This window comes from Pituophis catenifer, unplaced genomic scaffold (assembly GCF_029215685.1).
Source record: "Pituophis catenifer annectens isolate HBS135680 unplaced genomic scaffold, rPitCat1.0.hap2 SCAF_2, whole genome shotgun sequence".
In the NCBI taxonomy this organism is placed as follows: Eukaryota; Metazoa; Chordata; class Lepidosauria; order Squamata; family Colubridae; genus Pituophis; species Pituophis catenifer.
The window spans coordinates 26,847,816-26,871,932 of record NW_027256882.1 but is presented as its reverse complement, the minus strand read 5'-3'; the positions used below and the strand labels follow the sequence as shown (position 1 = coordinate 26,871,932).

Here is a 24,117-nt window from a genome sequence, read left to right as displayed (position 1 = left end):
TGGAAGAAGAGCAAGTGAAAGAAACAATGATAAGATGAGCTAAAAACTGCGGTTATTCAATAGAATTAGATAAATGGCAGATATTGTGGGATAGAAATAAACTAACAATGTTGTTGGAAGAAATGTCCATCTGGGTTCAGTTCCAAGTGGGAGAAAAACACTGAAAACATGGATGCTGTTTGGAAAGGTGGTTTAATGGTGGACAGGACCACATGGTTTGAGGTCCTGGGCAATTGAGCACATGGGTGTGAGAGAGAGAGATTTATACCCTCTCTTGGGATTTGAACTTGCTTCCTGTTCCAGTGAAAGAAATGTATCAGACTCCCTGGGGGTGGGGGTCTTAGCTAACTTTGTAGGCTGTCTGTGTCCCAGGCTTGGTTGAATCTTGCTGGGTGATGATGTAATGAAGAGGATTGTGTTCTGAAAGGGTGTTGGGAAATTCCTATTACGGCTTAATGGCCTGGTTTGGATCTTGTGTGATGGCTACTACTATCACCCTGGAGGTGAAGGTCTTTTGTTTTGTAGATAAGCTGGCTCAGTCTTTGGTCTTGTAGATAGGTTGGCTTGGCACCAAAATAACTGCTGGGGGGGCAGGGGGCTGAGGCTCTGAGTTTATGTCTTTAGAAACATGTTTCTCCTTTAGGGAAAATATAATATTCTGCCTTTTTAATATTTCATAGAAAATTTCATTCTTCGAGGAGAAGGGTGGGTGCTAACTTTCTAGAATGTCAACGGCCTATAAGGAAAACTCATACAAAATATTTTATAGGTGGCATTTACCACCAGAGAGGTTAGCAAAGATGTTTGAAAATTTATCAGCTAAATGTTGGAAGTGTAATCAGATACCAGGTTCATATTATCATATGTGGCAGACATGTCCAAAGGCAAAAAAAATATTGGATTCAAATACATACTTGGTTAGAAAAAAAATGATAAAGCAACATATAGATTTGAAACCAGAAATATTCCTGCTGGGTATATTACCAGAACAGTATAATAAAGGGAATACATACTTAATTTTGCATGTAGGAAAAGCAGCAAGTATAGTGTTTGCACAATAATGGAAAAATGATGAGGTCCCAACAAATGAAAGTGTAATAAAAAGAATATTAGAATGTGCTAAGATAGATAGCCTGACATTTAAGATAAAAGAAAAGGAAGAAACAGAATATTTTTAACATGGGATTTATTTTACCAATGGTTAACTGACAGAAACAGGTTAGAAACTGAACAGATTTTTAAAAGATAATAAAAATTTGTATTGAAAATTTTGCAAGATGGATAAACTAATTGTATTATTATTCTGTGATTAATATTGATATGTTTAAGATTACTAGTATGATTCTGGTTATTGTTGTATCTTTACTTAAAATTGTGCCCAGACAACATGCTGTTAACCCAAGACGGACAGGTCATAGCCGAGAGCTCTGATAAAACGTGATCCACTGGAGAAGGAAATGGCAACCCACTCCAGTATCTTTGCCATGAAAACCCCATGGAGAGGACCAAAAGGCAAAAAGATATGACGCTGGAAGATGAGCCCCTCAGGTCGGAAGGTGTCCAATATGCTACTGGGGAAGAGCAGAGGGCGAGTACTAGTAGCACCAGAAAGAGTAAAGCAACTGGGCCAAAGCCGAAAGGACGTTCAGCTGTGGATGTATCTGGTGGTGAAAGGAAAGTCTGATGCTGTAAAGATGTATTCTCCATAGGAACCTGGAATGTAAAATCCATGAATCAAGGCAAGCTGGACGTGGTGAAACAAGAGATGACAAGACTGAACATCGACATCTTAGGAATCAGCGAACTATAATGGACAGGAATGGGTGAATTTAATTCAGATGACCATCAGGTATACTACAGCAGGCAAGAATCCCTCAGAAGAAATGGAGTAGCCTTCATAGTCAACTAGCTGATAACCTGACGTTGGCAGGGTATTTATTTATCCCAATCCTGTATTAGACGTGAAAAGCCATCACTCACTGTGGTGAGAATTAGAGACCTAATTGCCCTGGCAACAGCCTGGGAAAAGTTCTACAGGTGATTATATGTATTAGTAGGCACCTCCCCTGACAACTTGCCCTGTTTGCTTGAAGCTGAGGGCCTAGGGGGTTATTTTTTGTTTGTTTGTTTATTTAAGAATCAATTTCCCTTACCAGAGGGAGCCCCCTTGTGGAGTACTGTGAAGCTGTTACCATGGCAACTCCATTGTGATGTACATTAGAAGCCATTTTAAGATACAACAGGCTGAATCTTAACAGAACTTGAATACAAAATGCACACTATCACTGTCAAAAGTACTGTGATTTGACACTATAGATATAATTCATTCCTTTTCATTTCAGCAGCCCAGGCATTCCAGAGTTATGCTGGAACACACCCACACACCCACACCCTGAGGGGTGTTAGGAGTGACTTACCCCCACAGTATTTTTTTCCAGAGAGTAAGACATCTGTGTATCAAGTTGGGTTAAAATTGCTTGAGGTGTTCCAGAGTTATGCTGGAACACACAGACACAGACACGTGCACACACTCCAAGGGGTGTTAGGAGTGTCTTACTCCCACAGTATTTTTTTCCAGAGAATAAGTCATCTGTGTACCAAGTCTGGTTGAAATTGCTCCTAACAAAAAATTATGTAGGGCTTGTCTTTCTGCAGTCAAGCATGGGTAAAAATGGTATTTTTGTCATTCCTGGAGTGATAGATTCGGACTACACCAGGATTATTTATATTCAATAGTGGACCAATTTGCCCCAAATTTTGCCCATTTATTCTAGCCCTGCTCAACTCCTGATTTTGCCTTATTTTGTCCCAGTAGGGGGAGAGCAAAAGGAGAGAGGGGAAAGTGGCTTCGGTTCCACTAACCTGGCCACTTGCATCATAGCTGCCATCACTACCCCGATAACATCCCAACAGCCCCGCCAGATCATTGTGTTGCAGGGTAAGGACACTGGAGTGGATGTTTGTGATCTCTGCCAAGTAGTGGCCTGCCACCTGGCCAACTGAGCCCTGCCCAAGTGTGTGGGGTGTGTGGGGTTGTCAAAGTGCACGATTTCTTTCAACTCACTTGCCTAATTCAGATTTGATCATTCAGGTCCACCCCTTTGTATTAGATATTCATGTCAGCCTTTGGGAGCGCGACCTGCTCAGTAAATTGGGGGCCACCCTCACTTTGGAGGATTGAGACTACTGCCCTCCCGTTGACTTGGCTGGTTAAAGAGCCGGTGCAGATTGATCAATGGCCCATGTCACACGACAAATTGACGGCTCTCCACCAGTTGGTAAAAGATCAGCTGTTTGCTGGTCATGTTGTGCCGTTCACTAGCCCCTGTGTTTGTGATAAAAAAGAAAAGTGGCAAGTGACGTTCTTTGCATGATCTCCGTGCCATTAATGCCTGTATTCAACCGATGGGCCCCTTGCAGTGCGGAACGCCTAATCCTAATTTGATTCCCCAAGACCATGAAGTGATGGTAATTGATTTAAAGGATTGTTTCTTTTCCATTCCTCTATGCCCCCCTAATCAGGAAAAGTTTGCATTTACAGTGCCTGCGGTGAATCATTCAAAACCTAATAAACGTTATCACTGGATAGTTTTACCACAGGGAATGTTGAATAGTCCCACATTATGTCAACTTCATGTTGCTGCGGCATTAGCCCCTTTTCACAAACGTCATTCATTGGTTTTGGTATATCATTATATGGATGACATTAATTGGAGCCCCAAAAATACATTCTAACTGGCTTTCCGAAATACAAAATGATTTATGTGTCTATGGATTGCAAATTGCCCTGGAAAAAATACAGCTGCACTCTCCTTATTTTTATTTAGGACAGTGGTTCTCAACTTGTGGGTCGTGACCCCTTTGGGGGTCGAATGACCCTTTAACAGGGGTCGCCTAAAACCATCGGAAAACACATATTTTTAATGGTTTTAGGAATAATTTTATGGTTGGGGGTCACCGCAACATGAGGAACTGTATTAAAGGGTCGCGGCATTAGGAAGGTTGAGAACCACTGATTTAGGACATAAAATGTTGCAATCTTATTCTGCTCCGGCTTTTCCTCGCTTGAGCTTAAAATAACCAACACCTTGAAGCGCACCCAGAAGACCACTGGGAGCCAGTGCAGCTCACACAGGAGAGGTGTTGTATGGGAGCGCCATGCGGCTCCTGTGACTACCCGCGCGGCCGCATTCTGGACCAGTTGGAGCCTCCGGGTGCTCTTCAAGGGGAGCCCCATGTAGAGACCATTGCAGTAGTCCAGGCGAGAGGTGACAAGGGCATGAGTGACTGTGCACAGGGAATCCCGATCAAGAAAGGGCCGCAACTGGCGAATCAGGCGAACCTGACAGAAGGTCCCCCTGGCTACAGCCGTCAGATGTTCCTCCAAGGACAGCTGCGTATCCAGGACTCCCAGATTGTGCGCCCTCTCCGTGGGGGCCATGTTGAATAGCCCCACATTATGTCAACTTCATGTTGCTGCGGCATTAGCCCCTTTTTGCAAACATCATCCATTGGTTTTGATATATCATTTTATGGATGACATATTAATTGGAGACCCAAAAATACAATCTAACTGGCTTTCCAAAATACAAAATGATTTATGTGTCTATGGATTGCAAATTGCCCTGGAAAAAATACAGCTGCACTCTCCTTATTTTTATTTAGGACATAAAATGTTGCAATCTTATTCTGCTCCGGCTTTTCCTCGCTTGAGCTTACCCAAAGTTATTTCCTTGGTTAATTTGCAACAATTGCTGGGCACCCTCAATTGGGTCTACCCATATTTTTCCCTGCCTACACATTTACTTAGTCCATAGACTTATTGACCAAAGGAAAGCAGCCTGGAGACCTCATTATAATTCCGCCTGCAGCACTTGCTACAGTCGAGCAACTTAATGACATCTTGAGTTTGTGGATCGTATTCCTCATAAAGATTGTCAGTTAGCTCTTTTGATATTCCCTACTAGAAAGCTGCCTACGGGAGTATTGGCGCAAAAAATATATTGTATTGAATGGCTTTATTTACCCTATAAACCATCCCAAAACGTTTTACCATTTATCCAAGCCATTGCTGAAATTATAACCTTGGGGCTCACTCGAGCTTGTCGTAGAAATGGGACCGATTTAATGAATGTTGTTCTTCCTATCTCGAAAACTGATTTTCACTTTTATTTTCAGAATATCTTATCTCTTCAGTGTGCTTTAACTATGGGGGTTGTATTGCATATCATTTGCCTAAAGATCCTCGGCTTACTTGTTTAATGACTTCCTCCTTTCCTGTTCGCCCACGGCTTTCTCCCTTTCCATTGTCGCAAGTTCTTACTGTTTTTTCCGATGGAGGGCGAATGAGAGGAGCGATTGCTTATAAGGATCCTCATGATGATACCTGGAAAGTGTCCTACACTGCAGTGCAATCCTCGCCACAACACTCAGAATTGTCTGCTGCTATCTTGGCTTTCCACACTTTTTCCCAACAGCCTTTTAATTTGATCTCTGACTCGCAGTATGTGTGTCAACTTATTTTTAATCTTCCAGGTGCTTATATCACGCCCAGGATTGACCCCAATCTTATGGCCCTTTTTCTCACTTTGCAGCAACTGCTACAAGACCGGAAACATTTGTACTTTGTCTCCCACATACGCAGTCACTCTCCCCTTCCTGGCCCTCTTTCTGAAGGCAATAGTCACGCTGATGCTGCTGTTCATGTTTTACCTACTTTGTTCACAGATCCTTTTTCTAGTCATTCTTTTTTCCATCAAAATGCCAGGGGGCTGGCACAAGCTTGCCATATTCCACTCGATCAAGCCAAGCAAATTGTTTCATCCTGTCCCCAATGTTCTGGGGCATCCCCCTCGGGGGACATGGGAGTTAATCTCCTGGTTTCACCTCTAATCAACTATGGCAAATGGATGTTACCCATGTTTCCTCTTTGGCTCCCTGGAAATATATTCATTTATCTATTGATACCTATTCCGGAGCGCTTTGGGAGTGGGGGGCGCGGGGGGGGGGGCAGAACCGTTTCGATGACGTCATATCGTCACCGCTACCAGCTCGGGAGAACCGGGCCGAACCGAGAGGAACCCACCACTGGTGAGTGTGTGTTTATGTGTGTGGAGGGGGGTGGAGGTGGAGGTGTCTCACTCACTTGCACTCACTCACTTGCAGCCTACAAGCTCATTGTAGGCTGAAAGATAACAAAAGCTAAAAACCATGCTGAAGCAATGATGGGGGAGGGGTCAATATGGGAAGCCTTTGTCGGGAGCCTCTTGGCAGCTTAAAAAAAGAAAGGAAAGGAAAGCGGGAAGGGAGGGAGGGAGGAGGGAGTGGCAACTTTATTAGCAATCCAAGTTAACATTGGTATTCTTGAATTGTGAGCTCGCAGGAAAGTATCCCCTCCTTGTGTGTTGCAAACAGCCATTTCCAGTGGGGAAAACAGGACAAAGCCAAGTGGGGAGAATATTTTCCTTTGTTATGTTTCCAGTCTGAATTAGACCATGGGAGGCTCCCTACAGGACAGCCCTTTTAAGGATTATGTATTAATAGAAAAGCAACTAATTTATCTCTGTTCCTAAACGCTAAGGCTGTTGTACTGAAGGGAAACAGTAATGAGGATATAATAAATAATACTAGAATATGATATACTCAGTGGTGGGATTCAGCCAGTTCTCACCACTTCAGGAGAACAGGTTGTTAACTTTCTGAGCAGTTTGGCAAACTGGTTGTTGGAAGAAATCATTAGGGCAGAGAACCGGTTGTTAAATTACTTGAATCCCAGCACTGGATATACTGGTATACTAGAATTAGTAGGAACTTGTTATTCTGTAAACATTAGGTTTCTGTAATACACATATGGCCTTTTGTATTTGCATAAAACACATATATTGTACCTTTATATCTGTAACACAAATATGCCTTTGTATTTGTATCACATATATTATATGCCTTTGTATTTGTATCTCCTGTAACAAACATATTCTGTTATTAGGCCTCTGTAAGGTATCTGGTATTTGTCAAACATATGTTCCTGCCATTTGATCTGAACCCATATCAATCTTCTTCCTGTTTTTCTTATGCCATCTAAGAGCATGGTACCTATCTCAGTTGGAACTGCAGACATTATCCGAGGGATAATTTTACACTTCAGCCCTAATTTACACCTTTGATTATACAGATCAAAGGTGTAAATTAGGGCTGAAGTGTAAATTATTCCTCGGATGATGCAGAACCAGGAGGCCAAATGGCCAATTGAGAGAACAAAGAGATAACACTAATTGGGAAGCTTCTATTCCTTTGCAGGGCAACAAGGAATACACAAACCTGAATACACAACTAGGAGGCCAGAATTGGGTACTGATGTCTCTGAGTTGATGTCTCTGAGGATATAAAAAGGACGCCTTACCTTCCCCAAGGTGTGGCTATCTCCTCACATGCATTGTATCTGTATGTTCTGGATATAGTCCCACCCAGTATTTTGTTTTTGGCCATAAATAAAATCTGCTTCTTTTTGCAAGCCTCGTCTTGAGTCTCTCTTTTTGGCATTCTGGTGACTCAAGTACATTTTGGGACCTTACAGTACATAAAAAACAGAGGAGTTCTGATCAACTATCACAACCAACATTTTGACAAGTTTTGCTGTTGTCTGTGGACTCTCCCAGTAGATGCAAGCACCGGATAAACTGAGCCTGGTTTGTTTTCAGTCTTTGGCCACAAAAGGAAGGAAGGAAGGAAGGAAGGAAGGAAGGAAGGAAGGAAGGAAGGAAGGAAGGAAGGAAGGAAGGAAGGAAGGAAGGAAGGAAGGAAGGAAGGAAGGATTATAGTAAAAGGGAGTCAGATTCTAAGGAAAGTCCTACCTTAGCACTTGACCACCAGCTGCCCTTCTGCCCTTTCGCTATCCCCTTGTCCCCTCCTCCTGACTCTCCTGGTTGGGGCCCCTCGCATGGAGGAGTGACCCTCCCTCTGACACACACACTTTGCCCTCCTGCATACACCATGAGCAACATGTCAAAGGACAGCGAGCATAGCAGCAGCCTTGAGCAGGAGGTAAGCACAGCCGGGCACCCACTGGGGGAAGCAGGGCTGGGCTGTGGGGTCCCAGTGCAACAGGAGCTTGAGGGCCAGACTGGACGCTATGAGGAGAACAAGGGTTTTGGCGCTTAACATTGTCTCACCTTCCTCTGCTGGAGACAATGGATCCCCCCAGACCTGACTGGGCCACCACAGGCGCCCCACGACACAAGAGATGTTGAGCTGGCCATGTGACATCACCCCACCACGCCCACGCACAAGATCAACCACAATCCTGATGTGGCCCTCAATCAAATTGTTTGACTCTGCTGGTCTGGACACTCATATGGTTTCTCTCCTGTGTGAGTCCTCTGGTGGTTCACCAGGGAAGAACGGTAACTGAAACATTTCCCACAATCTGGACACTTGCGTGGTTTCTCTCCTGTGTGAGTCTTTTGATGTTTCACCAGACTGGAATTGAGACTGAAGTTTTTCCCACATTCAGGACATTCAAAAGGTTTCTCTCCTGTGTGAGTTCTCTGGTGTATCAGCAGGCTGGAATTGACACTGAAACCTTTCCCACAATCAGGACATTCGAAGGGTTTCTCTCCTGTGTGAGTCCTCTGGTGTATCACCAGGCTGGAATTGTGACTGAAACCTTTCCCACACTCAGGACATTCAAAGGGTTTCTCTCCTGTGTGAGTCCTCTGGTGTATCACCAGGCTGGCATTTTGAATGAAACATTTCCCACACTCAGGACATTCAAAGGGTTTCACTCCTGTGTGAATTCTCTGGTGTTTCACCAGGCTGGAATTGTAACTAAAACTTTTCCCACAATCTAGACACTCATATGGTTTCTCTCCTGTATGAGTCCTCTGGTGGATCACAAGATGGCAGTTGTGACTGAAATTTTTCCCACAATCTGGACATTCAAAGGGTTTCTCTCCTGTGTGAGTCCTCTGGTGGATCACCAGGTCAGAACGGTAACTGAAACCTTTCCCACAATCTGCACACTTGTGTGGTTTGTCTCCTGTGTGAGTCTTTTGGTGTTTCACCAGAGAGGAACTGAGACTGAAGTTTTTCCCACAATCAGGACATTCAAAGGGTTTCTGCCCTGTGTGAGTCCTCTGGTGGTTCACCAGGCTGGAATTCCAACTGAAACTTTTCCCACAATCAGGACATTCAAAGGGTTTCTCTCCTGTGTGAGTCCTCTGGTGTTTCACCAGGCTGGAATTCTCACTGAAACTTTTCCCGCAATCAGGACATTCAAAGGGCTTCTCCCCTGTGTGAGTCCTCTGGTGTTTCACCAGGCTGGAATTGTCACTGAAACCTTTCCCACAATCAGGACATTCAAAGGGTTTCTCCCCTGTGTGAGTCCTCTGGTGGTTCACCAGGCTGGATTTATGATTGAAACTTTTCCCACACTCAGGACATTCAAAGGGCTTCTCCCCTGTGTGAGTCCTCTGGTGTCTTATCAAGTGGGAATTTGCTGTGAAACGTTTCCCACAATCTGGACACTCATATGGTTTCTCCCTGGTATGAGTCCTCTGATGTACCACAAAGCTGCTATGCTTGCAAAAGCATTTACCACATTGGGAGCAGTTGTAGGGCATCTCTACTATGAGGATCCTTCTGTGAATCGCAAGGGAGCTATTCTGACTAAAGTTTTGCCACATTCAGAGTATTTATATGGCTTTTGTTCAGTGTAGATCCTCTTGTGATTTGAACTCTTTACTTTTCCCCCATAGGCACATCTATGGAGCTTTTCCATCACTGACATTCTTGAGGAGGTCAAAAAAATGTGTGATTCCTTATTTTGTTGGTGCCTGCATTACTGGCTGCCATATGTGACTATCCAATTGATATTTTCTTCCCCACTGGCTTCCAGATATTTCCCCCTTTTTCTGAACAGAAAAATGATCTCCTATAACCTTTTTGAGTAACGTATTCTTAAATTCTATATAATCTACTTTTTCCAGCTGCAAATCTCTTCATGATTTTCTCTTTTCTGTCTCTTACCTGCTGAAGTAGCAGCTTTCTGAAGTAAATAGAACATATTTTTATTTCTGCTTCAATTTGCTTTGCTTTTCAATGTTGCTTGTTATTCTCAGTTGTCCAGTGTGTTTGTGTTAGCATCATCTTTGTCTGTAAGATTCAAAAGAAAGTGTAAGTTTTATTGTTTATGAAAGTGTTGCAGAAGATGTGGAAAAAGAAGTACAGATAATCCTTTAGGTACGACTGGCCATTCAACGAATTTCTGAAGTTACAACACTCCCCCAAATGCTAAATATGAATCTGCTCCAAAGTTGAATTTTTGCAGTGCCTCCCACCCCGAGGTCCTTGACTCCTTCACTGCAGAGATGCTGCAGCATACCCACCCACCTATTTCCCTTCCATCTTGCCCAGTCAGTCCTCACAATCCCCAGACCCCAGTATGTTGGCCTGCTTTGCAATATACTATGCATTCCTCCCCAACCCCACTCCCCCATCACCATTCACTTACTAAATTTCTGACGAGCTCAGGAAGTCAGCAGGGCCAAGTGGCATAATCAAAAAGAAGAAATATAAACTCTTTTCTTTCCATGGCAATCCTTTCACTCCAGCCAGCATTAGTGATTTACCCTGGCTGAGGAGGAAAGATTGCCATAGAAGCAAAACAGATGAGATTTCTTCTTTGCTCTACCAGCACAAGACTAATGTAAAGCTAGTGCTAGCGGGGCTAAGAAGAAATCATGCCTTTTTTGCTTCCGTTGTAATCCTTTTCTTTCCAGTTAGCATAAACTACTACGATTTCTTCTTAGCTACACCGGCACTAGTTTTATGCTGGCAAAGAGATCTAAGAAGATTTTGTCGTCATTTACACTGGCTGGCGAGGAAAGGATTGTCATTGAAACAAGAGATCAGATGTCTTTTTTGCTTTATCAGCACTAGCTTTACACTAGTCTTACGCTGGTAGAGCAAAGAAGAAATCCCATCTCAAGGTTTGCAATAGCAAAGTCCAGACTTCACCCCAACTGAAATCCTGTGGTGGGACCTCTAGAGAGGTGGGCATAAACAAATGCCCACAAACTTCAACGAACTGAAACAATATTGTAAAGAAGAGTGGGCCAAAATTCCTCTGCAACAATGCAAGAGACTGTTTTTGGTCATACAGAAAACAATTCCTTGAAGTTATTGCTGCTAAAGGTGGCTCTATAAGATATTGAATCATAAGGTGTTAGTTTTCACACGTGGCTCCTCCATTTTGGCTTTCCTTTGGTAAAATACATGGTGACCAGTGGTGGGTTGCTACCGGTTCGGCCCAGTTCGGCTGAGCCAGTAGTAGTGGTGGCAGGAGGCTCCGCCCACCCGCCCGGACATCATCAAATATGGTCTGTGCATGCGCAGAAGTGGTGCGTGTGCATGAATCGTTAGCAAAGGTAAGTGAAACCCACCACTGATGGTTACGTGATGTAATATGTCATGTGTTGTTGTTCATCTGAAGTTGTATTCACCTACTTTTAAGAGTGTACAGACCAGATGATTTGTAGTATGTCCTGATATATGAAACTATACAACTCAAAGAGGGTGTACTTTGTTTTTCACATGACTGAATATCTAGAAGCACTGGGGATAGATTATCCAACTGCAGAGAGAATTACATTTACACCTACAAATGTATATATGTGAAAAATCCATGTTTTCAGCCTGAAGAATGTCCCAAAATGGTTACAATTAAACCTTCTGAGCTAAATTTAGAGATGTGGGGGCTTTAACTGATGAAATGATGCCTAAAGCCTCTGCAAAATTTAAAACACCAGTTATACCGATGGAAGTCCTCAGCTCCAGATAAGAAAATACTGTCCTCCTGTCCACAATTCCTCTGGTGACATCCCCTTTCAAGGAGTTCTCACATTTGGGACTGGGATCTGTGTCACTAAGCAGCCCGATCATAAAGCATGATGTCACATAACTGCCAACTTACATCTGTTCCTCTGGAGTTGTTAAGCAAACCACTGTGGGTTGTTAAAGGCAATTTCACATGACTGTCACTTGCAATTTCTTGCCATCCTCACTAACTTTGCCTGTGAGAAACAAGCTGGGAAGGTCAAAAATGGGGATCATGATGGTGGGATGTTGTGACCATCATAAATGTGCATCGGTTGGCAGCATCCAAACCAAATAGCCCAACTTGCTTCTGGCCTCTCCTCCAACTTGCCCTCAACTCACCTTCCAGCTGATGCTTCAACTTTTGGAAGAGCACAAAAGCCGCTCTGCAAGCCACCTTCCACCCATGAGGGATCCGGTACAGGAAGTTCCTCTGGGCTTCTCTTCTTCCTCAATCCTTTCTAGCAATACAGTACTTGATGGTTTTAACTCCTTTAAGGATCAACCACAGATGCAGCTACTTTATTGATGGCTTTGTAGGCGTAGAAGTGACCGCCATCTCCTGACCGGAGGTGAAAAAACACGCTTGTCCCGTCTCTGCCTAAGGCGTTTGCAAGATGTTGTCACTGATTATATGCTATCAAGTTGTTTTAGACTCCCAGCAACCTATCTTTGCAACAGAGCCAAGTAAAAGAGTGAAATGTGAAGCTACTTAAGCTTCTAAAGATGAGCTACATGCTGAGCCCTAAATGTTCATGAAGTTCTTACAGAATTACAGAGTAAGAGTTGGAAGGGACCAACTCTCCAAGCAGGAGAACCTATATCATCCCAGTCAAATGGCTCTCCAGTCTCCTCTTAAAAGCCTCCACTGATGGAACAACCACAGGTTATGTAGGCAATTTGTTCCACTGATTAATTGTTCTCACTGACAATTTCTTCTTAATTCTAGGTTGGATTTTTTTTTTTAATAATTCTCCCTCTGTTACTTTTTGTCCTACTTTCAGGCACTTTGGGGAATAGGTCGACCCCCTTTTCTGCGTCAGCCCTCAACTATTGAAAGACTGCTATCATGTCACCCTTAGCCGTTCTCTGCATTAAATTACACATACCCAGTTCCTGCACCCGCTCATCGGATATTTTAGCCTCCGCTCCCCTCTATCTTTCTTGCTCTTTTCTGTGCATCTTTCCCAGTGTCTCAAAATCTTTTTTATATCACAGTGACTAAAACTGGGTGCAATATTGCAAATGTGGCCTTACTAAGGCTTTATAAAGTGATACTAATACTTCACGTGATCTTGATTCTATCCCTCTGTTACTGCAGCCCACCACTGCCTTGGCTCTATTAACAGCTGCCACACAACTGCTGGCTCACATTGAAGTGATTGTCCACTCGGATTCCAGGATCCCTCTTGCAATTACTGCTATTGAGAATATTGCTCTTCTATAGCTGTGCAGATGGTAGACACAGAACTGCGACAACACCAAGCCTGTGACTTACAGATAGTCCTCGTCTTACGACCAGCCATTTAGCAACCATTCAAAAAACAACTTATGATCCAGATTTGAACTTCTGAGGACTGGGGGGGAGGGGCTCCACCCAGGGTTACAGGACATTTTGGGTGCTTGGCAACCAGCCTGCAGTTGTGGCCTTTCATAGCATCCTGCAGTCACATAACCATGCTTATATTCCTAGTGAACAATGTAGCATTCACTTAACAACTGCCGTGTTTGAATGAAATTGAATCAACTGGGTAGGGAATCTATGAGTCACCAGAAAAAGGGGAATGCAGAAGTATATTCACGTGCCCCACTGACCACTCAGTAACAGTAACAAAGTTGGAAGGGACCCTGGAGGTCATCTGGACAGTTTGCCTTCAGAAGTTGTGGGAGCTTCATCACTGGAAGCTTTCAAGGAGAGACTGGATTGCCATCCATCGGAAATGATACAGGCTCTCCTGTATGAGCAGGGGGTTGGACTAACAGTAAGAGTTGGAAGGGACCTTGGAGGTTATCTAGTCCAACCCCCTGCTCCGGCTAAATGAGTAGATGACCTCCAAGGTCCTTTCCAACTCCTGTTATTCTGTTACTCCGAGGCTTTGGTGAACATGAGAATAGAGTCACGATTCATCGAAGGAAGAGACGCCGCTTGCAACTCAATAGCCCCGATGCTCTTTTTGTCATTTTGTTCTCCCCACCCGTGACGCCTCCGCGCCGTCCTTTTATGCCTTTCCCCGCACCTGGATTGCGGAGCTGGGTGCTCTGCTTGAACATGGAGGTTCAATTTTCTATAGGAAGAGAGAGCTCTGCAAGGACCAACTGTTGTATTCTCTCCTTTACCAGGAGAGCGTTAAATAGGTGCAGTTTTTTTAAAAAAGAAATTATTTACTCAAGGATAATTTCCCTTTAACCTCCCCCCCCCCATTCCCCCTTCCTGGATTTCTTATTCTCTGATCTGATCTTTTTCTGAAAGTTTCAAATTTAACTTACTCTTTCCGAACTGTTGAGATTCGCCCAGCAAAATTCAAGAACGGCAACACCAAACTCAAAGTTTTCTCCAAAGGAGCTACAGGAAAAGGAATTCAGTAAGAGGAGTCTACATTTCTGGATCTACTCTAGCTGCTGAACTTTCTGCTTTTAACCCGTTCAGCTTCTTGGAAAGTTTGACCAACCTGATTGTAAAATGATCTCCCAACCAACCCTGCTTCCTTCTGCAGAATTCATTTTACAGGCCAGATTTAAAGCAACACGGAACAAAAAATGTATTTGCAATCACGATTCCATTTTGGAACAAGTTCTCTTTAGTTAGCCTTTGTTATAACTGTAAACCCAAAAAAGTCTTCAGAACTGGTCCTAAACTGGTTTTGAGAACGTCTGTTAAACTGGATCCAGGTGCAAAGGACTTTCCAGCAGTATGCATGACAATAAATACAGGTAGACCTCGACTTACAACAGCTCATTTAGTGACCATTGAAAGTTACAACAGCACTGGAAAAAGTGACTTATGACTGTTTTTCACCGTTAGGACCTTTGCAGCATCTCCATGGTCATGTGATTAAAATTCAGACCCTTGGCAACTGACTCGTATTTATGACCGTCACAGTACCCTGGGATCATGTTAACCAATGTGAGGATGGATATAAAAATAGATGACAATGGGAAGGGGTATAATATAGAATAGAAGGGAAAAATTGAATTTGATTAAGATTAGAGATGAGGATGAAGGGTAATATTGGTTTTTCTAAAAAAATAGATGAGGAATAAATATGGCAAAAAGGAAATATAGAAATTGTAAATTTAATTGAAATGACTAAACACTGTTTAAATTTGTGAACCAGCCAAATACTCTGTTCAAAGAAAATACATTGTATGTTTGTATGTGTGTTTCTAATTATTGCTATTTATTCATATTTGTTCTCTTTTATTCTTTAAAGTTTAACAATTCATTCTTTATCTTAATATCTTTATATTTGTTTGGGGTTGGCTTTCTTCCCTTTCATCTTTTTTATTGTACAGCAATCTTTCTCCTCAAACCTACCACCTCTCTTTTCTTTTATTCTTACTTTCTCTTCCCCCTCTTCTTCTCCTCCCTACTTCCTCTTCCTTTCTCCTTCTCCTCCTCTCTTCCTCCCTCTCTTACCCTTAACTCCTACTCTAATTTCCCTTCCCTTCCTTCATCCCTCTCTATTGCTGTATCCTTTTATGCATATGGACTACTCAGAGGGCTGAAAAAGTTATTTCTTACTGGTCCTCGCACTTTTGACCAGTCCTCAAACTTACGACTGTCCTCACATTTTACGTTTTTGCCCTATGTTGTCACCATGGTGAAGTGACACGGTTGTTAAGAATGCTGCAATGGGCATAAATGATGACCAGTCATAAGTGCGAAGACCGGTCAAAAGTGTGAGGACCTGTCAGAAATCACTTTTTTCATCCCTCTGGGTAGTCCTTTTGTGCATATGGACTACTCAGAGGGCTGAAAAAGTTATTTTTGACTGGTCCTCGCACTTTTGACCACTCCTCGAACTCACGACTGTCCACACATTTTATGTTTTTGCCCTATCTTATCACCATGGTGAAGAGAAGCAGTTGTGAAATGAGTGACACGGTTGTTAAGAATGCTGCAATAGGCATAAAAGATGACCAGTCATAAGTGCGAAGCCCAGTCAAAAGTGCGAGGACCTGTCAGAAATCACTTTTTTCAGCCCTCTGGGTAGTCCTTTTGTGCATATGGACTACTCAGAGGACTGAAAAAGTTATTTTTGACTGGTCCTCGCACTTTTGACCAGTCCTCAAACTTACAACTGTCCTCACATTTTACTTTTTTTGCCCTATCTTATCACCATGGCATGGGCATGGCATGGCTGCATGGGCATAAATGTGAGGATGGTCATAAGTGTGAGGGCCAGTCAAAAGTGCGAGGACCTGTCAGAAATGACTTTTTTCAGCCCTCTGGGTAATCCCTATACACATAGCCATGGCCACCCGGTCACATGACCCGCTAGCTATGCCCACCCAGTCACATGACCCGCCCCAAACCACGCCCACAAAATAAACCATGCCCACAGAACCGGTAGTAAAAAATTTTAGAACCCCTGATCGAATCCCTCATAGAGATTGTCAGTTATCTCTGTTAATATTTCCTACTAGTAAACTACCTACGGGAGTATTGGCTCTTTTAGAACAGCAAAAAGTATATTGTATTGAATGGCTTTATTTGCCTCATACACCAATTCAAAATGTTTTGCCTTTTATCCAAGCCATAGCTGAAATTATAACCTTGGGGCGAACTCAAGCTTGTCGAAAAAATGGAACTGATTTAATAAATATTATTCTTCCTATCTCAAAATCTGACTTTCACTTTTATTTTCAGAATAATTTATCTCTTCAGTGTGCTCTGACTGACTACGTTGGTTGTATTTCATATCATCTGCCTAAAGATCCTAGGTTTACTTGTTTAATGACTTCCTCCTTTCCTGTTCGTCCACTGCTTTCTCCTTCTCCACTATCGCAAGCTCTTACTGTTTTTTCTGATGGAGGACGAACGAGAGGAGCAATTGCTTTCAAGGATCCTCATGATGACATCTGGAAAGTATCTTACACTGCAGGGCAATCTTCACCTCAACGTTCAGAATTGTCTGCTGCTATCTTAGCTTTCCACACTTTTTCTCAACAGCCTTTTAATCTGATCTCTGACTCTCAGTATGTGTGTCAATTTATTTTTAATCTTCCAGGTGCTTATATCACACCCACGATTGACTCCAATCTTATGGCCTTATTTCTCACTTTACAGCAACTGCTACAAGACCGGAAACATTTGTATTTTGTCTCTCACATACGCAGTCGTTCATCCCTTCCCTTATTCTTTTTTCCATCAAAATGCCAGGGGGCTGGTACAAACTTGCCACATTCCACTAGAGCAAGCTAAGCAAATTGTTTCATCCTGTCCCCAATGTTCTGGGGCATCCCCCTCAGGGGACACAGAAGTCAATTCCTGTGGTCTAAACTCTAATCAATTATGGCAAATGGATGTTACCCATGTTCCTTCTTTGGCTCCTTGGAAATATATTCATTTAGCTATTGATACCTATTCTGGAGCGATTTGGGCTACCCGTCAACAAGGGGAAACAGCTAATCATGTTATTTCTCGGCCATTACAGCTCTGGGCAAGCCCTCTTCTTTAAAAACAAATAATGGGCCTGCCTATTCTTCACAGGCTTTTTTGCAATTTTGTTCAACCTGGAACATTGTTGTTACTCATTGTTGTTACCCTATAATTCCCACAGGTCAAGCTATTGTGGAACGTGCTAATAGGTCCTTTAAGAACTGCCTTCACAAACAAATAAAAAAGGAGGGCTCTCTGATACCAAATTTGTCATGGGTAACACAACAAGTTACAAAAGTTTTATTTACTTTGAATCAACTGAATTTTTCAATTTCTAATTCGACCGCTTATCAGAGGCATTTTCAAGAAAAAACAAGTTTGCCTCCTCCTCTGGTATATTATAGAGCATTACCAGACAAAACATGGTTAGAACCAGTCCCTCTGATTACTTGGGAGCGTGGCTATGCTGCTGTGCTTACTTCTACAGGACCTTTGTGGGTTACAGCACATTATGTTCGCCCATCTAAGGATGTTGTGGCACCAACTCCTGAACCCTATCCCAGAGATGGCAAAGCTGACTCTACAGACAGCACAGTGACCAACCAGATCCCGTCGTGCCAGTCATCCGGTGACATGGGGAGATGTGAAGAATTTGACCACTAAAGCGCAGGAAGTGCTGCAGCAGCAACATGTAGAACAAACACCCGAGAATTTATGCACTGCCATTTTTGTGGATTTAACTGCCAATTCCTTACTCATAATTTGTTTGTGCTTGATTGTTAATAACTGTACTTTGGTAACAGCAGCTGTCATCCCACCTAAACATTCTCTCGAACAACGGATAAAACAAAATCTATGGGTGCAGCTTGCAAACATCAGAAAAACTGATGCCTTTTGTTTGTCTGAAACTTATGATATGCAAAATTTGCTTTCTACATGTTTAATCCCTGTTTGTATCCCTACTACTGTAATTCAGAACCTTACTGGCTTGGGTAGGTATTGTTAGAAGGGCACTATAACTATAAGACTATAGCTAGTTGGTGGGTAGCTGCATATTATCCACCTCCTAACGCAATTGATTTGCATACTCCAGTGGTGGAGGTCCCTGAAAATGTAACGTGTAAAAATGGTTAATTATACTTCTTCAAGCAAAAATCCTCACTGTCTTCACATTAGTTCACCTGTTTTAAACTGTACAGCTTTTGAAGAGGCTTCCTTTAATTTTGCTCATGTTTGGCTACCGCAAGAGTGGTTTTTTACATGTGGTCAAAAAACCTTTAATTATATTCCTGCTAATATTAGTGAAGCACAGTGTTGTCTTAGCCGGTTGATTCCTGTTTTGCTTTCTAAACAACAACTTCACTCGAGCGGTATTAAGCGTGGGGTCACCCTAGATGACACTTGTGACTCTGAAATAGCTTTACTTAATCAAGCAGAATACATAGCATTGGCTGTATCTATGGTGGGTGTGCCAGCACTTGCTGCGTGTGCTCATCTGAATCTTAATGCTATTGTGTGTAATCTAGCAAAAACCATTAATGCCACTTCTTTAGCAATTTCAGCAATCAATCATGAGCTGCAAGCTTTTAGAAAAGCTATTCTTCAAAATCACGCTGCTGTTGATTATTTGCTTCTATGCCAGCATTTGGGTTGTGAAAGTTTTGAAGGACTTTGTTGCTTTAACATTTCAGATGAGTCACGGAACATTCAGCATCAACTTAACATTTTACATAATTTGGCCTCTGATTTAAAAATTGATACTTTAGGATCTTGGTGGGAAAGCCTTTGGTCTTGGTTACCTACAGGCTTATTGGGAAACATCCTATGTTATTCAGTCATCATTTGTGCTATTTTGATTGGCGGGTGCTGTTTTGTTCAGTGGCTTCCCTCTTTTTGTAACATATGTCTTACTACATTTCGCCCCAAACCCCCTCTTACGCTGCCTCAGGGTCAGGTTTATACCTTGTATAAGCAACTGCAGGGATATTCCTCTCCTGATTATGATTACAATGTCCTGACAAACAAAACAAAACAGAGTGGAATGTAGAGGTAGGTCAAAGGTCGTAGTGCCAGGCTAAGAGCAGCACACTGCCTTAACTCATGCCTATGATCTCATTTTGGCTTTGATCTGTATTATATCACCTTGTTCTGTCCCCAACCCCATGCACACACACCAACAGACTTCAGGAGTTAAAGACCAAACCAGCTGGCAAAATCCTTTTCCTTATGATAACGGAACTTGGCAACAACCTAGTGGCTGCCTGCCAAGAGTTTATTATTTACAAAGAGGAGAGATAACTTCTCCCCACTTCTGATACATCAAAGGAAAGCAGCTCAATAATTACAATCAAGTCCAGAGATAATCCTGTCAAGTCTTAAAGCAAAAGTCCGGCAATGCAGAATGGCGTGGAAGCTTTCAGCTTTGTTCGTCACAAGGTTTGACTGGCCACCACGCTCCCTTTTATATCCTGTGGGGTGTGGTCCAGTGAATCAGCCTAATCTCGGGCACGCCCTTTCTTCCGTTGTGCGTGCTTATCTCTGCGACGCTGGCATGGGTCCAGCGAAGACTCATTACCCTCATCACTGTCCATCTGTGGCTGCATGGACGTACTTGGCCCTGGCCCTATCTCTTGCCCTTCGGCGGACACCGAAGGCATTGCCAGAGAGGAGGGTCCTGGAGAGGGAGGCCTTGCCAACTCCTCCCCTTCACTCTCGGAGTCCTCTCCTGACGATGACACAGGCTCCAGTAACGGAGCCACAACACACCTTGCCTTGAGAGGATGGCATCTTGAGAGGGGGGTGAATAGTTTCTACCAATTAGAACACTGTTGCTTCCTATCTTTTTGTCTGCCTGTAAAAACTGTATAAAAAATAAAGCTCTCTGCGAGAGCGGGAGATACATCTTTGATCAGAGCAAGTGACTGGACATTGATTTACTACAAGGAAGGAAGGAAGGAAGGAAGGAAGGAAGGAAGGAAGGAAGGAAAGAAGGATTATAATAAGAGGGAGTCAGATTCTGAGGGAAGTCCCACCTTAGCACTTGGCCACCAGCTGCCCTTCTACCCTTTCGCTATCCCCTTGTCCCCTCCTCCTGACCTCTCCTGGTAGTCTCCCATTCTATTGCTGAGGATGCTTTAGTTACAAAGCTGGGGCTCCTCGCATAGAGAAGGAGTGCCCCTCCCTCTGACACAATCACTTTGCCCTCCTGGATACAGCATGAGCAACGTGCCCAAGGACAGTGAGCATAGCAGCAGCCTTGAGGAGGTGGTAAGCGCAGCCGGGCACCCACCTCACAGGATGAGCTGTGGGGTCCTCATGCAATGGGCGCTTGAGGGCCAGGCTGAGTACTTACACTCCTAGGGCACTGTGCAGTCTGCACTCCCTGACCCTGAGAGGGATGGAGAGAACAAGGGTTTTGGCACTTACCATTGTCTCACCTTCTTCTGCTGGAGACAATGGATCCCCCCAGACCAGCCTGGGCCACCACAGGCGCCTCATGACACAAGAGATGTTGAGCTGGCCATATGACATTACCCCTCCACGCCCGCCCACAAGATCAACCACAATCCTGATGCAGCCCTCAATCAAATAGTTTGACTCTGCTGGTCTGGACAATCATATGGTTTCTCTCCTGTGTGAGTCCTCTGGTGGTTCACCAGGGTAGAACGGTAACTGAAACATATCCCACAATCTGGACATTTGTATTGGTTCCCTCTTGTGTGTGTCCTCTGGTGTATCAGCAGGCTGGAATTCTGACTGAAACCTTTCCCACAATCAGGACATTCAAAAGGTTTTTCTCCTGTGTGACTCCTCTGGTGGCCCACCAAATGGGAATGCCGACTGAAACTTCTCCCACAATCATTACATTCAAAGGGTTTCTCTCCTGTGTGAGTCCTCTGGTGGTTCACCAGGTGGGAATTCCGACTGAAACTTCTCCCACAATCAGGACATTCAAAGGGTTTCTCTCCTGTGTGAGTCCTCTGGTGGTTCACCAGGCTGGAATTGTGACTGAAACTTTTCCCACACTCAGGACATTCAAAGGGTTTCTCTCCTGTGTGAGTGCTCTGATGGATCACCAGGCTGGAATTGTGACTGAAGCTTTTCCCACACTCAGGACATTCAAAGGGTTTCTCTCCTGTGTGAATCCTCTGGTGTATCAACAGGTAGTAATTCTGACTGAAACATTTCCCACACTCAGGACATTCAAAGGGTTTCACTCCTGTGTGAATTCTCTGGTGTATCACCAGGTAGGAATTCTGACTGAAACATTTCCCACAATCAGGACATTCAAAGGGTTTCATTCCTATGTGAGTCCTCTGGTGTTTCACCAGGTAGGAATTCTGATTGAAACTTTTCCCACAATCTGGACATTCATATGGTTTCTCTCCTGTGTGAGTCCTCTGGTGGCTCACCAGATTGCAGTTCTGACTGAAATTTTTCCCACAATCTGGACACTCATATGGTTTCTCTCCTGTGTGAGTCCTCTGGTGGCTCAGCAGGTTAGAACGGTAACTGAAACTTTTCCCACAATCTGGACACTTGTGTGGTTTGTCTCCTGTGTGAGTCTTTTGGTGTTTCACCAGACAGGAATTGAGACTGAAGTTTTTCCCACAATCAGGACATTCAAAAGGTTTTTTTCCTGTGTGAGTTCTCTGGTGTGTCACCAAAGAGGATTTCTGACTGAAACATTTCATACACTCTGGACACTTGTACGGTTTGTCCCTTGTGTGAATCCTCTGGTGGTTCATCAGGTTAAAATGGTAACGGAAATGTTTCCCACAATCTGGACACTCAAACGGTTTCTTTCCTGGGTGAGTCCTCTGGTGGTTCTCCAGGCTGGAATTGGGACTGAAATTTTTCCCACAATGTGGACATTGAAAAGGTTTTTCAGGATATTGAAAAAGTTTTTTAGGACATTTGAAAGGTTTCTCTTCTGTGTGAGAGCTCTGGTTTATCACCAGATGGGAATTTGCAATGAAACTTTCTCCACAATCAGGACATTCAAAGGGTTTTTCGCCTGTGTGAGTCCTCTGGTGGATAATGAGGTGGGAATTCTGACTGAATTTTTTCCCACAAACAGGACATTCAAAGGGTTTCTCTCCTGTGTGAGTCCTCTGGTGTGTCACCAAGGAGGATTTCTGACTGAAACTTTTCCCACAATCAGGACATTCAAAGGGTTTCTCTCTTGTGTGAGTCCTCTGGTGTATCACTAGGTGGGAATTCTGACTGAAACTTTTCCCACAATCAGGACATTCAAAGGGTTTCTCTCCTGTGTGAGTCCTCTGGTGTATCACTAGGTGGGAATTCCGACTGAAACTTCTCCCACAATCAGGACATTCAAAGGGTTTCTCTCCTGTGTGAGTCCTCTGGTGTATCACTAGGTGGGAATTCTTACGAAAACTTTTCCCACAATCAGGACATTCAAAGGGTTTCTCTCCTGTGTGAGTCCTCTGGTGTATCACTAGGTGGGAATTCTGACTGAAACTTTTCCCACACTCAGGACATTCAAAGGGTTTCTCTCCTGTGTGAGTCCTCTGGTGTATCACCAGGTGGGAATTTGTTGTGAAACTTTTCCCACAATCTGGACACTCATATGGTTTCTCCCTGGTGTGAGTCCTCTGATGTATCACAAAGTTGCCATGCTTGCAAAAGCATTTACCACATTGGGAGCAGTTGTAGGGCATCTCTACTATGAGGATCCGTCTATGAATCGCAAGGGAGCTATTCTGACTAAAGTTTTGCCACATTCAGAGTATTTATATGGCTTTTGTTCACTGTGGATCCTCTTGTGATTTGAACTCTTTACTTTTCCCACAATAGGCACATCTATGGAGCTTTTCCAACACTGACATTCCTGAGGATGTCAAAAATATGTGTGATTCCTTATTTTGTTGGTGCCTGCATTACTGGCTGCCATATGTTACTATCCAATTGACATTTTCTTCCCCACTGGCTTCCAGATATTTCCCTCTTTTTCTGAACGGAAAAATGATCCCCTTTGACCTTTTCAAGTAACGTATATTTAAATTCTATATAATCTACTTTTTCCAGCTGCAAATCTCTTCATGATTTTCTCTTTTCTCTCTCTTACATGCTGATGAAGTAGACAAATTCTGTGGTTTTCTGAAGCAAATAGAAAATATTTTTATTTCTGCTTCAATTTGCTTTGCTTTTCAGTGTTGCTTGTTATTCTCAGTTGTCCAGTGTGCTTATATTGGCATCATCTTTGTCTGTAAGATTCAAAAGAAAGTGTAAGTTTTATTGTTTCATGAAAGAGTGGCAGAAGATGTGAAAAAAAGAAGTACAGGTAATCCTTTAGGTACGACAGGCCATTCAACGACTGCTTGAAGTTACAGCACTCCCCCAAATGCTAAATACGAATCTGCTTCAAAGTTGTATTTTTGCAGCGCCTCCCCCCCGAGGTCCTTGACTCCTTCACTGCAGAGATGCTGCAGCATACCCACCCACCTATTTCCCTTCCATCTTGCCCAGTCAGTCCTCACAATCCCCCAGACCCCAGTATGTTGGCCTGCTTTGCAATATACTATGCATTCCTCCCCAACCCCACTCCCCCATCACCATTCACTTACGAAATTTCTGACGAGCTCAGGAAGTCACGTGGGCCATGTGACATAATCAAGAAG

At 43.4% G+C, this 24,117-nt stretch overlaps 1 pseudogene; it reads right to left on the bottom strand.

Moving 5' to 3' along the window:
* Positions 1–23,171, bottom strand: part of LOC139310023 (zinc finger protein 850-like) — a 34,911-nt pseudogene extending 11,740 nt beyond the window's left edge.
* Between the last annotated feature and the right edge of the window lie 946 nt (positions 23,172–24,117).